This window comes from Mauremys mutica, unplaced genomic scaffold (genome assembly GCF_020497125.1).
Source record: "Mauremys mutica isolate MM-2020 ecotype Southern unplaced genomic scaffold, ASM2049712v1 Super-Scaffold_100127, whole genome shotgun sequence".
Taxonomy (NCBI): domain Eukaryota; kingdom Metazoa; phylum Chordata; order Testudines; family Geoemydidae; genus Mauremys; species Mauremys mutica.
Genome location: NW_025423275.1, coordinates 410,667 through 423,995, shown reverse-complemented (window position 1 = coordinate 423,995; position 13,329 = coordinate 410,667). Strand labels below are relative to the sequence as shown.

The window sequence follows — 13,329 nt, the reverse complement described above, 5'->3', positions numbered from 1 at the left end:
GTCAGGGGAAAGAGCCGAGGCTCCCGACTCGACCTGCCATTGACTCGCGTGGCTCTGCGCGCTGTCAGCCGGGGCGGGGCGGGCCAGGCCGCGGACGTGACTCAGGCTTGGGCCGCATGGCCGTGCTTTCCTGACGAGGCATGAGACAGGCCAAGAGCTTTGCACAGTGTACAGGGAAGTGGGAGGGAGGTGTCTTTGAGCCGGCCTGTCTCCTCCGCTTCTCCCTTGCCGCTTGGGCGGAGGCGGGAAGGGAGCGAAATGTTCCCGGCTGAAAGTTTTTGTGCTCGGCTTTGAGGATTAAGCCTGAGCCTCCGGCACGGCTGCTGGCAGATGGGTTTCTGAATGGCATCCAGCCTGCTCTTTGGACCACCAGCTGAAAGCACTGAGGCCAAGAGGCAGCAAAATGGGACCTTTGAGGCTCCCCCCACAGGCCTCGGGGAAGCAAGGAAGTAGCACGGGCTTAGCGTCATCCCTGGGTGGGCTCGAACCACCATCCTTTCGGTTAACAGCCGAACGCGCTGACCCATTGCGCCACAGAGACATGGAGGGGCAAGGCTGTATTGAGCACAAAAGCCTGGAATCAGCTCAGGGTACGGTATAGCACACGCATGCAGTGGTTAGCCAAGCAACAGCAAGGAACTGGACTGCAATGGAAGGAAAGTTCTGTGGGAAGGAACCGAAAAGAGCACCGGGGCTGTGGTACAGCGCTCACATACACTTTCTTTGGCCTGTTTTGTTGGAAGAGTTAGCAGAGCGAGATTGTTAGTCACAGGTCAGTGGGTGGGTTTATGCAAATCCTGGACTCTTGGACGGGGGCGGGGGGGCAGCACACGACTTCTGTGGCACATGCACCACCTCTGCAACTAACATTTGCTACCTCACTCCCTAACAACACACCTTTTACCTTTCAGGGCCAAAATACACCGTGAAAGAGATCTAACGGCATAAGCTTAGGGTGAGCAATTGCAGTACTAACAACAATTTGAAGAGATTCAAAACCACCTCTGCCTCTGTCTTTCCACACCAGGGACAGCAGAAAGGACATCAGCAGCACCTGCAAGAGACCAACAAACATCCATTTCTACCTCCCTCCATGCGCTGTCGTTAGGAACCCCTACCCCTTAATGGTAAGTACTTTTCAGGCGAGGGTTAAGCTCTCAGGCCTCAAATGCCAGGTACAGTTACTCTGTCCTTGATGCAAACTAAACAGGAAAATACACTGGATTACTCCTTGTTCCTCTCCCACAATGCTCTGCTCGCACACTTGCTCACGCGGCTCCAGTCCTCCAGTCTGGCCCCTCCCCCTGCCTGGTGCACTCCCCTGGCCAGCCCGGGCTCTTCGGCGCTGAGAGCCCGGCTGCCAGCCCCACCAGGGGCCCTTGCCAAAGTGCCGCCTGGTCCCTGCTGGGGCCTCTGCTGGGCCCGCTGTCCGCGGCAGGTGGGCGGGCGGCTGCGTCAGGGGCTGCAGCCCAGCTCAGAAAAGGAGGGGGCCGGACAAAGCTGGAACCTGATTTTAAGAACACTTCAGTGATGCCTGAGAGTCCTAGCCAGGTCCAGTCCCAGGAATGATCAAACCTGAGATTTAAATTGGTTCAATTAAATGCTCTGCCGGTGCCCCTGACTCCCTGCCCGCAGCCCCTGCTATCCCAGCCCTGAGCTACCAGTCAGCACTCTGCCTGTGCCTCTCACTCCCAGACCACAGCTCTGGCTTGTCGCTGGGGCACTGGGCAATGCGGTGGAAGTGCGCTATACACAGCCAGTCCGGATTCTGTGGGAGTTTCCTTTCTCTGAGCAGGCTGTCTGCAGGGCAAGAAGCTTATGAAGCTTCAACCTTCCTAGGTCTGACCCTTGAGCATTCAGTATCCCTGTCCCACCAGCCACATCCTGCTGTGCGACTGCACATGGCTAAGCAAAGAGAATGAACCCCAAATCCCCCCTGTGCTTTGGGAGCCAGGTTTGCTGTGGGAATTCTGTAGTTCAGATGACTTCACACCTGGGCATTGTGATTCTCTGGCATTAGGGCATTACTGTGCTGATGGCTGAGTGATTAAGGCGTTGGAGTCGAAATCCAATAGGGTTCCCCTGTGCAGGTTGGAATCTTGCTCACAACGAGGCCTGTGTTTTAGCCAGTCCCTCACCCAGGCGATACCTCTGTACAACCCCCTGAGACACTCTCAATTCTCTTCCCACCCCAAGTAAATCCTGTTCTGCTCCTTTCATAGAGATCCCTGGGACACCACCTCACACTGTGTCCCTGAGGGGTCCGGCAAACTCTAAGCACCTGAACCGTCTGCTACTCACCTGGTGCCCTATAGATCAGCCATAGCCCTGGTTCTGCTTCTCTCTCTAGAGTGCGAAAGGAGCCAAGTCAGCGACTCCATGGGAGCCATTTCCCCACAGGAAGTGCATTGAGTGCCCCTGTGGTGCTGGGGGGCTGGTGCTGCTGCTGCCTGTGGGGCTGGCAGGGGGGCCGATGTCTGCACAGACTCTCAACTGCCAGGCCGGAGGGGGCACTTGGGACCTTACCAGACAGGCTCAGTGAAGACGGGGGGTTGACAGAGCAATACAGATGCTTTCCAGAGCAGGGAGCAGGAGCCGCCCATGCAGCCAGGCAATGAGCATTTCCCACAGCCTGGAGCTGAGGGGGAGGCGGCAGCTGCTGTTCCAGCTCCTCGGGGACAGGCCCTGTCAGCCAACAGCCACTTCTTACTCCCCACAGCTAAGGGCGCCGGGTTCCTCCGGTGGGGGTGTGGAGCAGCCGTTCGTTTTCCTGTTCGCACTCCTCTGCGGTGTGAAAACCGGGGAATGGAGGCAGAAGCCCCACTTCCCTCCCGAAATGACACGCAGTGGGGGAAGCCAGGACAACAGGGTGGGGCAGCAAGTGGTGGCCAGACTCTTGCTGCCAGGGTCTAGTCTAGCTCTGGGTCCAGCTCAACTTCCTCCCCGCACCACTGGCCCCCAGTCCCCTTCCACCACCAGGTCAACCCGGGCACTAGGGCAGGAACCGGGTGAGGCAGCAAGTCAAGTCAAGCTGAGCAAGGCAGGCAAAAGCGAGTCTTGTCGTCATGGGCCACTCACAATGACGTCCTTTTTGTGTGCAACAGCTGCAAAAAACTCCCAGAAAGAGAAGCAACAGGCCAAAATACTGCTTTACAGCTGCCAAAGTAGCTCAGTTAGGAGCATATTGGACTGAAGATCTAAAGGCTGTTTGTTCGATCCCAGACTTTGGCAGGTTCTTTCATCCCTTTTTGTACAGTGGTGGTTTGTCTTCTGGGAGCATGAAAAGTCCTCTGTGCAGCTGAGCAAGGGCAGTGCCCTGGAAGGGGCATCTGTGAAAATGGCCATTTGGAAGGTGGCAGGGATTTGGGGGCCCAGGAGGAGGCACTTGATGTTCATTGCCTTGGAGCAGCTGGGCTTGGACATGGTGGGTGTTCAGGAAATGCACATTAACAAGTCTAGGGTAGCTAGATGAGCAGAGGGTGATTGGTGGAAGGGCCCATCTCTCTGGTCCTCCAGGCCAGTGAAGAATGATGGGGTTGGAGTCTTGTTCTTCACATTCATGGTGCGAGTACAGAAGGTGCTGGAGCTCAAATCAGGGAGGGCATTACTAGTGGGCTTTGTGCTCTGTAGCACTGGTTATGGCTATATTAATGTGTATGGTCCCCAGTTAAGGCGTGAAAGGAAAGTTCTATGAAGGAACTGGCTCCCTTCCTCTAGACTGTTTGGTGTTGAGCAGGATTTCAATTCCCTGACCCAGGGCAGAGGATATTGGAAGCTGAACATCCAGAGCTTGCAAGATAAAGGAGCAGAGGGGGAGGCCTGGTGGTGTTGGCAGAACGGAAAAGCATCAGAGGGTTCTATGGCAACCAGGGGGATTGGTGGGAGTCGGTGAGGGAGGAGTTGGCGGCTTTGTTGTGGGAGTCGGGCAAACACCACAACATTTAAGAAACCAATGGTGCCAAGTCCTGCAGCGTCACCTGTGGGATTTCCACAAGAGCATCCAGGCAGGGGAGCCAGTCAGCATGTGACTGTACGACCGGATCAAGCGACAGCTGGCCGAGTTCCAGGAGATGAGGCTGCAGCTGGCCGATATGAGCGGGAGCACCGAGTGAAGGGAAGGGTGGCCTCCCCTGACATTTTTGTGGCCTGCAGGGAATGGAGACAAAGCAGGGGGATGTGGGGTCTCAGGGCAGGACCCACGGATCTGGTAGAGCAGGACCACAGTCGCTGGAGGAGGAGAGAGAGTCCCACGAGAGGAAGCCGATGGTGGGAAGCAATAAGTGCAGAGTGCAAACCAGCCAGCTGAGAGTCACAGGGATCTACAGAATGAAACAGCAGCAGGTCCCATGGTCTAATGGGCAACACTCAGAGCTCTGAATCCTTGAATCTGAGTTCAAATCTCAGTGGGACCTCCTAGAGATATGTGATTTTGCTGCAAAGCCCTGGAGCTCAACGTGTTTGGCTACCTTCTCTCAGGGTGAACTAGAGTGAGTTTTTTTCTCTCACGCTGGGTGACTGATGCCCACTGGAGATAGGTCTCTGGTCTGGCTGGTTCAATGGGCTGGTGGCTATAGGTTGGGGTCCTAGAACTTAACAGTCTGGCTAGAGATTCCTGTGGATTGATCATATGGTTGTTTCTCGCTGCTTCACCTGATCCCAAAACTTTGGTCCCTGCAGCTGCCACACTCTTCCTCTTGCCCACATGGCATTTAAAGGAAGGAGGGCCAGGGCCAGGCTTCATAGTCAGGGCTAGGCAGGAGGGAGGAAGAGTCCCAGGCTGGAGCCCAACACACCTCTCCTCCTCTGGGCACCTGGAGCAGAGGCGGCTGGTGCTGACAGCTCCAAGGGAAGCTTAAAAGCCACAGAGCAACCAAGGGCAGGGCAAGAGGAGGGGAGAACCATGCCTATGTGTGGCCAGCAGACAGCCACAGAGACACCCGGCCAGCCTGCTCCCTGCTCCCTGGCATGACAAACCCCCATTGAAGGCCACCCACAGACCAGCATTCGTTCTGCGGCCGGCCAGCATCACAAGGTGGTTGGAAAGCAGGTGGGGCCTCTGACCGTTCCCACTCAAGGGCTCCTTTTGGCGGTGGGGCAGGAGATATTTCCCCCAAGAGGCTCTTTCCCAGCTGCTGAGAAGCACAGAAGTACCCGGTGTTTGCTCTTGCCGTGAAAGGGGTTAATACGTTTAGGCGGCCTGGCTAGCTCAGCTGGCAGCACCTCTGGCTCTTACTCTGAAGGTTGAAGTGACAATTCCCTGTTTGGGTGCTTGGGGCTCCTCTTCAACAATACAACACACAATCTGCTTAAGCCCCCACCCAGTAACCTGGGGAAACTAACCCTGGCCACTGGGTGCCTCTAAGAGGCGATACTTTCCCCACTCAACCACTGAGTGTAGAAAAGAAACTTTAAGAAAAAGGAGGAAAATCACCTTGTATTAACTTGGGAAAACACCACAATCATAACACAACACTATGAGCAAAACACCCCCCACAGTGCGCTGGGCAGTGGCCTTTTGCCTCAGGCTCCTAAATCCAGACACCAGAAGCTCTGTGGATGTGCCCCTCCCTTCACTGCACCTCACCCACAGCTGCTGTCCTGGGTCAATGAAAACCCAGAGTTCACCTCTCACCTCCTGGGGGGAAAGCCCCTTTCTCCCTCCGCTGTCTGGCCACATTGCCGGTCACTTGCCGTTCCACCCTGTCACTGCTCTGCTGGCCACCCTCTCTGCTCTGAGACATCTTGTGGTCCCACCAGGAGCTGAACAGGTTCCCTAAAAGTAGCAGCCACCAGAGCCCAAAGAGTAGCCCCACCCCTTCCACTTGAGACCACGCCCCTGCCCCACCCCTTCTCCCCAAGGCCCCTCTCCTATGCTGCCTCTTCCCCCAAGACCCCACTTCCCGCTCACTGCTCTCTGCCCCCTCCCCACCCTCACTCGCCCTTACAGTCATTACAAAGTGGCAAGGCAGAGCCCTCCAATTTTTTAAAGCCCTGGGGTGTTGTTCCCCCCTGTTCAGGCACCCCTGGGGCCCTGCACTTCACACAGCTCTCCCTGATTTCAGCTGTTAGTGAGGGAGCCTCACTGCTAGCGCAGACTGGGCAGATACTTGCATGAGAGACACTGTCCCAAAGCAGGACTAATGCTTAGAGCTGGTTATCAGTGATTTCAGCTCTGTTGGTCTGCATCAAGACTCTCCATTGAGTCTTAACCAGCTCTGTTATTACACAGGGAAGAACAAAAGGGTTGGGCCTGGAACCCTTAAAAAGGATCCACCCCACCAAGTACAACACTTGTCGCTACCTGCTCTCAACCCCACTGAGAATGTTTTGGGGTCACTCCTTGGCTTTATCAACCTAGGGGGTCTCGGAAAATGTTAATCAATAGGTGCTCCAGTGGCACAATTGGTTAGCGCACAGTACTTATAGGGCAGTGCTGAGAGGAGCTATGTTGAGGTTGTGAGTTCAAGCCTCATCTAGAGCACTGGTTTTCATTAACCAAGTGACACCACCCCCTCATTTGGCCCTGTGGAATGTAGAATTCCAGCCCAGGGACACTGAGGAGGGGAGGACTCAAAAATGCCCATTCACTTATTACCTTCTCTCCAGAGCGCAGGTGAGAATCTACAATCCTTTCTCCTGCCCCCAGCCCCTGTGCCAGGATCCCTCAAGCAGAGCCTGGAGTCCTGCCCATGACGTCTGTACTATTGACAAAGACAAAGTGACAGGGACAAAACACTCAAATCCCGCCTGGTGCGGGGAGCCAGGTTTGCTCTTCAAATTCTGCCGTTGGTACATTTCCAGGTCTGGGAATGTCCCACAACAGCATTTAATGGGAAGCTGCCTGCAGAACAGTGACACTGCACAGAGCTCCTGTGGAGGAGGGTGGGAATTAGTAACATTTTGAGGGTCGTTTGGGAAATGAGCCTTTGCTGACAAGGTTTGTCTCTGTTCATATTTCGCCTTCAGGTGTTATGTTGAGGGATCTTTAGTGTATTTTTGTGAGGTTAATAACTATCTCCTCAACTTTATTTCCTCAATTTAAAAATTGGTGTCACTTGATTTTTGCATCTCCCTGTGAAACTACAACTGACACGTGTGGCTTTCTACAGGGGGTCATGATGTTAAAGTTGGGGAATTCAGTCTCTGTACTTCTCAGGGGAGTGTTGCTTTTTTACAGCTGCCTCACGGCCAGGCACACCGGGCTATTAGCTGCACCCACGGTCCTTGCCAGGGGCCCCTGCTGAACCGTGGGCAGCTGCACTGCAGTGCTGGGGTGACTCTGCAGGGGGAGAAGCTGCTGTGGAGCAATGTAGGGCAGGTGCAGGAAGGAGACGGGGTCACTATTCACATTCTGACCTGCACAATTTTCCAAATTTGGGAAAAGATTAATAGATTAATAGACTTAAGGTCAGAAGGGATCATTATGATCATCTAGTCTGACCTCCTGCACAATGCAGGCCACAGAATCTCACCCATCCACTCCTGTAACAAACCCCAACCTATGTCTGTGTTATTGAAGTCCTCACTATGGTGTTAGTTAGAGGAATCAGTACAGATTTTTACTATATTAATTAAACACTTAATTTTATTTAATCAAGCCAAAAACTTAGTATCACTTATTTTTTCTCTGTCCTAGCAAGAATGAATTGAATTTTGTGACTTTCTGGAAAGTGCAGCGAGATTAAATGTGGGAAATTCAGTCTCTGTGTTTGTGAGCTGATGTTTTCCTCTCACAGGTCAGTACCTGCATTGAAATACCCAGAGGGATCTAAGGGCTGGTGTACGCTGGGCACTGAACTGGCAAAGCGATGTCTCCCAGGGTGTGACCCCCCAACAAACCCATATAGTTAAGGTGACCTAATCCCGGGTTAGATAGTGCTAAAGAAAAGGAAGAATTGTTCTGTCCATGCAGCTATTACAGGAAAATCCCTCCAGTCACTGTCTACTCCAAAGTGCTATAGCAGTGCCACAGCAGCGTTTTAAGTGTAGACAGAGTGAAACTAGATTTATCTCCAGTTGGCACGGTGGATGCTCAGGCACTAAGACTGCAATAATAACAACAGCAGCGGAGCGCTTGCGTAGTTGGCAGGATTCGAACCTGCGCAGGGAGACCCCAATGGATTTCTAGTCCATCGCCTTAACCACTCGGTCGCAACTACTTGACATGCATCCATTTCACTGAATGATGATTTTGTTCTCACTGAATTGTCACTTCAAATTGTTTGCTCAGACCAGCTTCCCCAGCACACTCATGGCTGCGCATCAGTGTAAGTGTGTCCTTGGGTGAACAGCGAGAATTCCTGCCCATTTCCCTTCCGGCTGGAGCAGCATGAGAGTGTGTTTGTGTGAACGACGTTGCTGTAGATTGTTGTTCATTCCCCACTCTGACAATTCAGACAGTCCCTTTCCTAGTCAAATCTCCAGCACATCGTTCCAATAGCAGGGGGCAGGATTTCTCTGGGGCACTGAAATTTTTCAGAGGGCTGGTGCGTGAATTCAGCCTTGCATTCTATCCCTGATGTTTCATGGACTAACAACAGCAGCAGAAAGAAAGAGCGGAGCCAATATCTCCCTGGCAGGGATGCAGGTGCCATGACCCCTATGTCTGACCGTCGCCATTGCAGGAGAAAAAGGTTCACTGGCATCGAATGCCGTGGGTCATACCAGAGACACAGGGAGGTTTTGCTGTTTATGGATCTGTGCAAAGGAAATTTTGTCTCTGTGTGAAACTGAGGTCAGAAATGAAACATCCACATGGTGGCCCAATGCTCTATGGAATGTGGGTGAAGGACTCGGGCTGAGAAATGATTTAACAGGGGTTTGTTTCAATTTATTGCCCTGATTAAAATCTATGGCTAAAAGGCAGCCACTGTTTTTAGTACTTGTACCTGTGTAGGGACACCCCAGTGGGTGTCAAGTCCATTGTCTTCACCAGGGGCAGTCGATTATTTTAGCAAAGTACAAATTTCTTGGTCAAGGCCTAGGCTCCAGAGAAAACAATACACTGCTGCTAAGAAGAAGTATGTCAAAAGATTTTGCATCCACCGTGGGCATAACTGTGATGTGTCGTGTTTCACTCTTTATACCTGGCACCACCTCCTTTCCCTTTAGCCTTGTAGTTGACCAAGGGCAAAGCTGAACATCTCCTCAGATACCAGGGAGTGTTTATGTCCATTCCTGCAAGCTACACAGGGGTTTGATGTTGCTGCTTTCAGTCCTCTGGCTCTGCCGGGATAAGGAACAATTCAGGCTGTCACTGAACTGAAGGAGGAAGATCAGTTTTTGACAGGGAGAGGGACGCCTCCTCTTAAAGGTGTTTGTCTGGCTGGCAGTCCTGGTCCCCAGGTCTCGCCCATGGGGATCCAGCAGTTTTGGGACCAGGTCACTCCCTTGGCCCCACCTGCTGCTCCCAGGCGCTCCCCCCCGGGGCCCTGTCAGTGCAGCGGAGCTGAGCAGCATCTGCCTGCTCGCTCCAGTGGCTGCCGGCCCCTCCGCATGGCAGGACAGGGTGGGGCTGTGCCTCCGCGCGCTGCCCCTGCCTGATCACCCCTGTGGCCAATGGGACACTGTGGGGGTGATGCCTGGGGGCAGCAGCACACGGAGGCCCCCCAGTCTGCCCCACCTTGGAGCCCCAGGTAAGCGCCACACCCCTGACCCCCTTCCTGAGCCTGCACCCCCACCTCCTCCTCATATACTCACTCCCACCCCCAAACTCTCTCCCAGAGCCTGCACCCCCTCCCTCCCCACCCCCAGCCCCCAAACTCCCTCCCAGACCCTGCACCCCTTCTGAATGCCAATCCCCAGCCCCAACCCAGGGCCTGCACCCTAGACCTCCTCCCCCCACCCAAACTCCCTCCCAGAGCCTTAGGCAGGTGGAGGGTGGAGTTTTGGGGGGCGGGTTCTGGGCAGTATGAGTGACATTATTGGCCCATGGGAGGACTGGAGGATTGGCACTGGCCCTAAGGTAAATTGTGGTTGAGACTCTGCTTTAAGGGATTGGAGCAATGCTGGAGAGACTGACGGGCAGGGAGCTGGGGAGCCGTGTGTGCTCCAAGGAGAGTTGTTGTTGTGCTCTGATGACACAGAGCGGGGGTGGGGAGTTTGTAAACTGTGGTGTTTGTATAGAGATAAAGTTTACTAACCCCCAGGTTAAAAACTGTTCCTGCTCTGGGCTGTACATGACACTCTCTGTTGTGAGGGTAGGTCAATGGGTGAATGTTTCTCTGCAGGATAATAGATTTCTAGTTACAATCCAAGTGATTCCCTTTAAAAACTTTTCTAATGAAAATCGATTTCCAGACCCATCTCCTGTATGTTCAGGAGTTCACTGAATGGGAGCAGGGGGCTTGAAATGAATTTAAACACTCAGCATTTTCCTGTGCAAATGAATAAAGACCTAGCAGAGCTGTCCAGCAGCTGAAATCAGTTCCAGTCCTCGGCGTCTCTAAGAGGGACACTCGGTAGCTGAGGCACGTGGGACACCTCTGTGGTGAGGACGGGTGAAAAAATGCTGGATTCAATGAAAGCTGAGACCATAGGAGGGGAAGGTGAATGGCGGCACCACACAGGGTCATAACACTCAGACACGGGGCTTCACTGTCACTACCCCTGTGTTTTCCATCATTTCTGTCCTAAGGAACACACCCTCCCCCTCCCCCACACACTGTCACACAGAACCTTCTCCCCTTGAGCCCCATCCCACCCCTACCGCTACCCCTACCCCTCTCCCCCACACACTCCACAGGACACAGCCTCTTGGTGACTCACCCAGATGGGGGCTTGTCTCTGCATCTCCCCAACACGGGAGCAGAGAGCCGAAAGGGCCACAGGAGACCAATGGAGCTAGGCAGGGATAGAAAAGACTTCCCTTCCCTTCCCAAGAGTCCCGTTAATCTCACCCATGAGACATTCCAGCACCGGGTGGGCTCAAAGCACCAACCTTCCCCTGAGCAACGGAAGGGGGAACCAGCTCTATCACATGGAAGGAGGCTCCCCACCTCTGCTGCTGCCATCCTGCAGCCTTTAATAAGGATTTGTTTTAGCTAATGCAACCCCCCTACACTGCTAATCCATCCATCAAACATGGAGACAAGCTCCTGAACACAGAGTCCAGTAATGCAATGGGTTAGTGCCCAGTACTTACAGAGCAGTGTTGAGTGGAGTCATGCTGAGGTTGTGACTTCAAACCTCACCTACAGCACTAGTTTCCTTTAAGCAAATGGCTTCTTCCAATCATTTTGCCCTGCAGAAAATACAACTGCAGCTCAGAAGACACCGAGGTCCCCTTGCTTTACAGAGAGCAGGGCAGATTCCACAGATCTACCAGGCTCTGCTCTCCACCAGCCGCCTGTGTCAGGAGGGGTCAGGCAGAGCCCAGAGCACTGCCCCCGACTCCCCAAACCACCTGTGTGCTCACCCTCTTCGCTGTGAGACTCAAACCCTGCCTGGCTTTCTGGGTTTTTTTTTGTCTGTCGTGTTGATGTGCATGTGGGTCCTGTGTGATTTTTGTGGATGCCTGGCATAGTTTTGTGTGTGTGTGTGTGTGAGTATGACTTTTGCATGCAGATTGTTTTTTGCTAAGTATTCTTTTGGTATGTGGTTTTTGTGCTTTCCTCTTGTGGGCTTTTGCTGTATTTTTTGGTGTGGATTTGTTCTATGTTTTGTGTGGCTTTCCCTTATGTGTATATGGCTGTGTGTGCTGTGTGGGTTTGGTTTTTGTTTGTCTGTGTGGGCCTGTGCAGTCTGTGATGTTCTCTTTCTCTCTATTTGTCTCTCTGTTTGTATCTTCATGTGTAAATTCACTGGAACTTTTCAAAATCTCCACAGCTTTGCCAATTTTCACCAGGAATTTTACTCATTAACAAATTCTCACTTGTTCCCTACCAGTTGGTGACCATTGCCCCAGGGGCCTGTCAGTCTCAGGGTCCTGATTTCCCATTGACCCTTCTCTCTTCTATTGGGACTGGGAAGTAGCCAATCAAAAAAAAACCCACTCAGTTTTAGTAAAGGGCCAACAGTCCCTTACACAAGCTGGCCCTGTGAGGGAGGGAGAGCTCAGTGGTTTGAGTATTGGCCTGCTAAACCCAGGTTTGTAAGCTCAGTCCTTGAGGGGCCATTTAGGGATCTGGGATAAAAATCTGTCTGTGGATTGGCCCTACTTTCAGCAGGGAGTTGGACTAGATACCTCCTGAGGTCCCTTCTAACCCTGGTATTCTATGATAGGATCACCAATGTTCAGAGAAACTAGCACAAGCTGGGCCCATGGTGTAAGGGTTGGCATGCTGAAATCTGAGTTCAAATCTCAGTGGAACCTTGTGGTAAATCCCTGGAGATCCAAGTGCTTTCCTATCTCCAGCTGTCTAAAAATGAGTAGTTTTCCTTGTGCTGAATGACTCATACCCATTGGAGCCACGTCTTTGGTTGGAATGGGGTCTAGAAGTGGCTATGGTTTGACTGGGTGTTTGGGATTTCTGATGCCCACAGGTTTGGCCCTTGTGCTTTCTACCACACTTTTCCTCTTGCCCACATGGCGCTTGAAGAAAGGAGTGTCAGGGCCAGGTTTCATAGTCAGGGAAAGGCAGGAGGGAGGAAGAGTCCCAGGCTAGAGCCCAGCACCTCTCCTCCTCTGGGCACCTAGGACAGAGGCGGCTGGTGCTGAGAGCTCCAAGGGAAGGCTTAAAAGCCACAGAGCAACCAAGGGTAGGGCAAGAGGAGGGGAGAACGATGCCTATGCGTGGCCAGCAGACAGCCACAGAGACGCCCAGACAGGCTGCTCCCTGGCATGCCGAACACCCACTGAAAACCACCCACAGACCAGCATGTGGGGCGGCTGCTGATGCGTTTTGTCCAACATCAGAAGATGGTAGGAAAGCAGGGCCAGCCCCCCTGGTGGGGCCTCTTACCATTCCCACTCAAGGTGCTCACTTTGGCAGTGGGGCAGGAGATCTTACCCCAAGAGGCTTTTCCCCAGCTGGTGAGAAGCAGAGAAACACCCAGGCTGCCAAGGTGCTATTTAGCAAGTACCCTCCAGCACAGGGACAGGCGCACTCTTGGAAGAGGGAAACTGCTCCACACGCTAGCCCGGGCAGCCGCCCATTTTCTTTGGCAAGTCAGGAATGGCAAAGGTGAGACTGGAAGCACCTGGGGCTCATGCCCCAGCCTTTGTGACACCCAACCCCCAACTCCTTCCTGGGGCTCTAGCTGAAGCCAGAGCATTGGCCTGAGCGGCCACGAAGAGGTTCCAGCCCTGAAGGGAGCAGGACTTTCAGCACAAAGGTAAAATTGCACAACCACAAAGGGACTCAAACCCTCAATCGCCTGATCTGAAGT

The 13,329-nt window shown here is 53.2% G+C and overlaps 2 non-coding genes across 2 annotated transcripts; both read right to left on the bottom strand.

The window, feature by feature from the left end:
• Positions 1-467: 467 nt before the first annotated feature.
• TRNAN-GUU lies at positions 468-541 on the bottom strand. Its single transcript has one exon. It is a non-coding gene; the product is annotated as a tRNA-Asn (tRNA).
• A 7,536-nt stretch (positions 542-8,077) lies between these two features.
• On the bottom strand, positions 8,078-8,159 carry TRNAS-AGA. The gene has a single exon. It is a non-coding gene; the product is annotated as a tRNA-Ser (tRNA).
• Between the last annotated feature and the right edge of the window lie 5,170 nt (positions 8,160-13,329).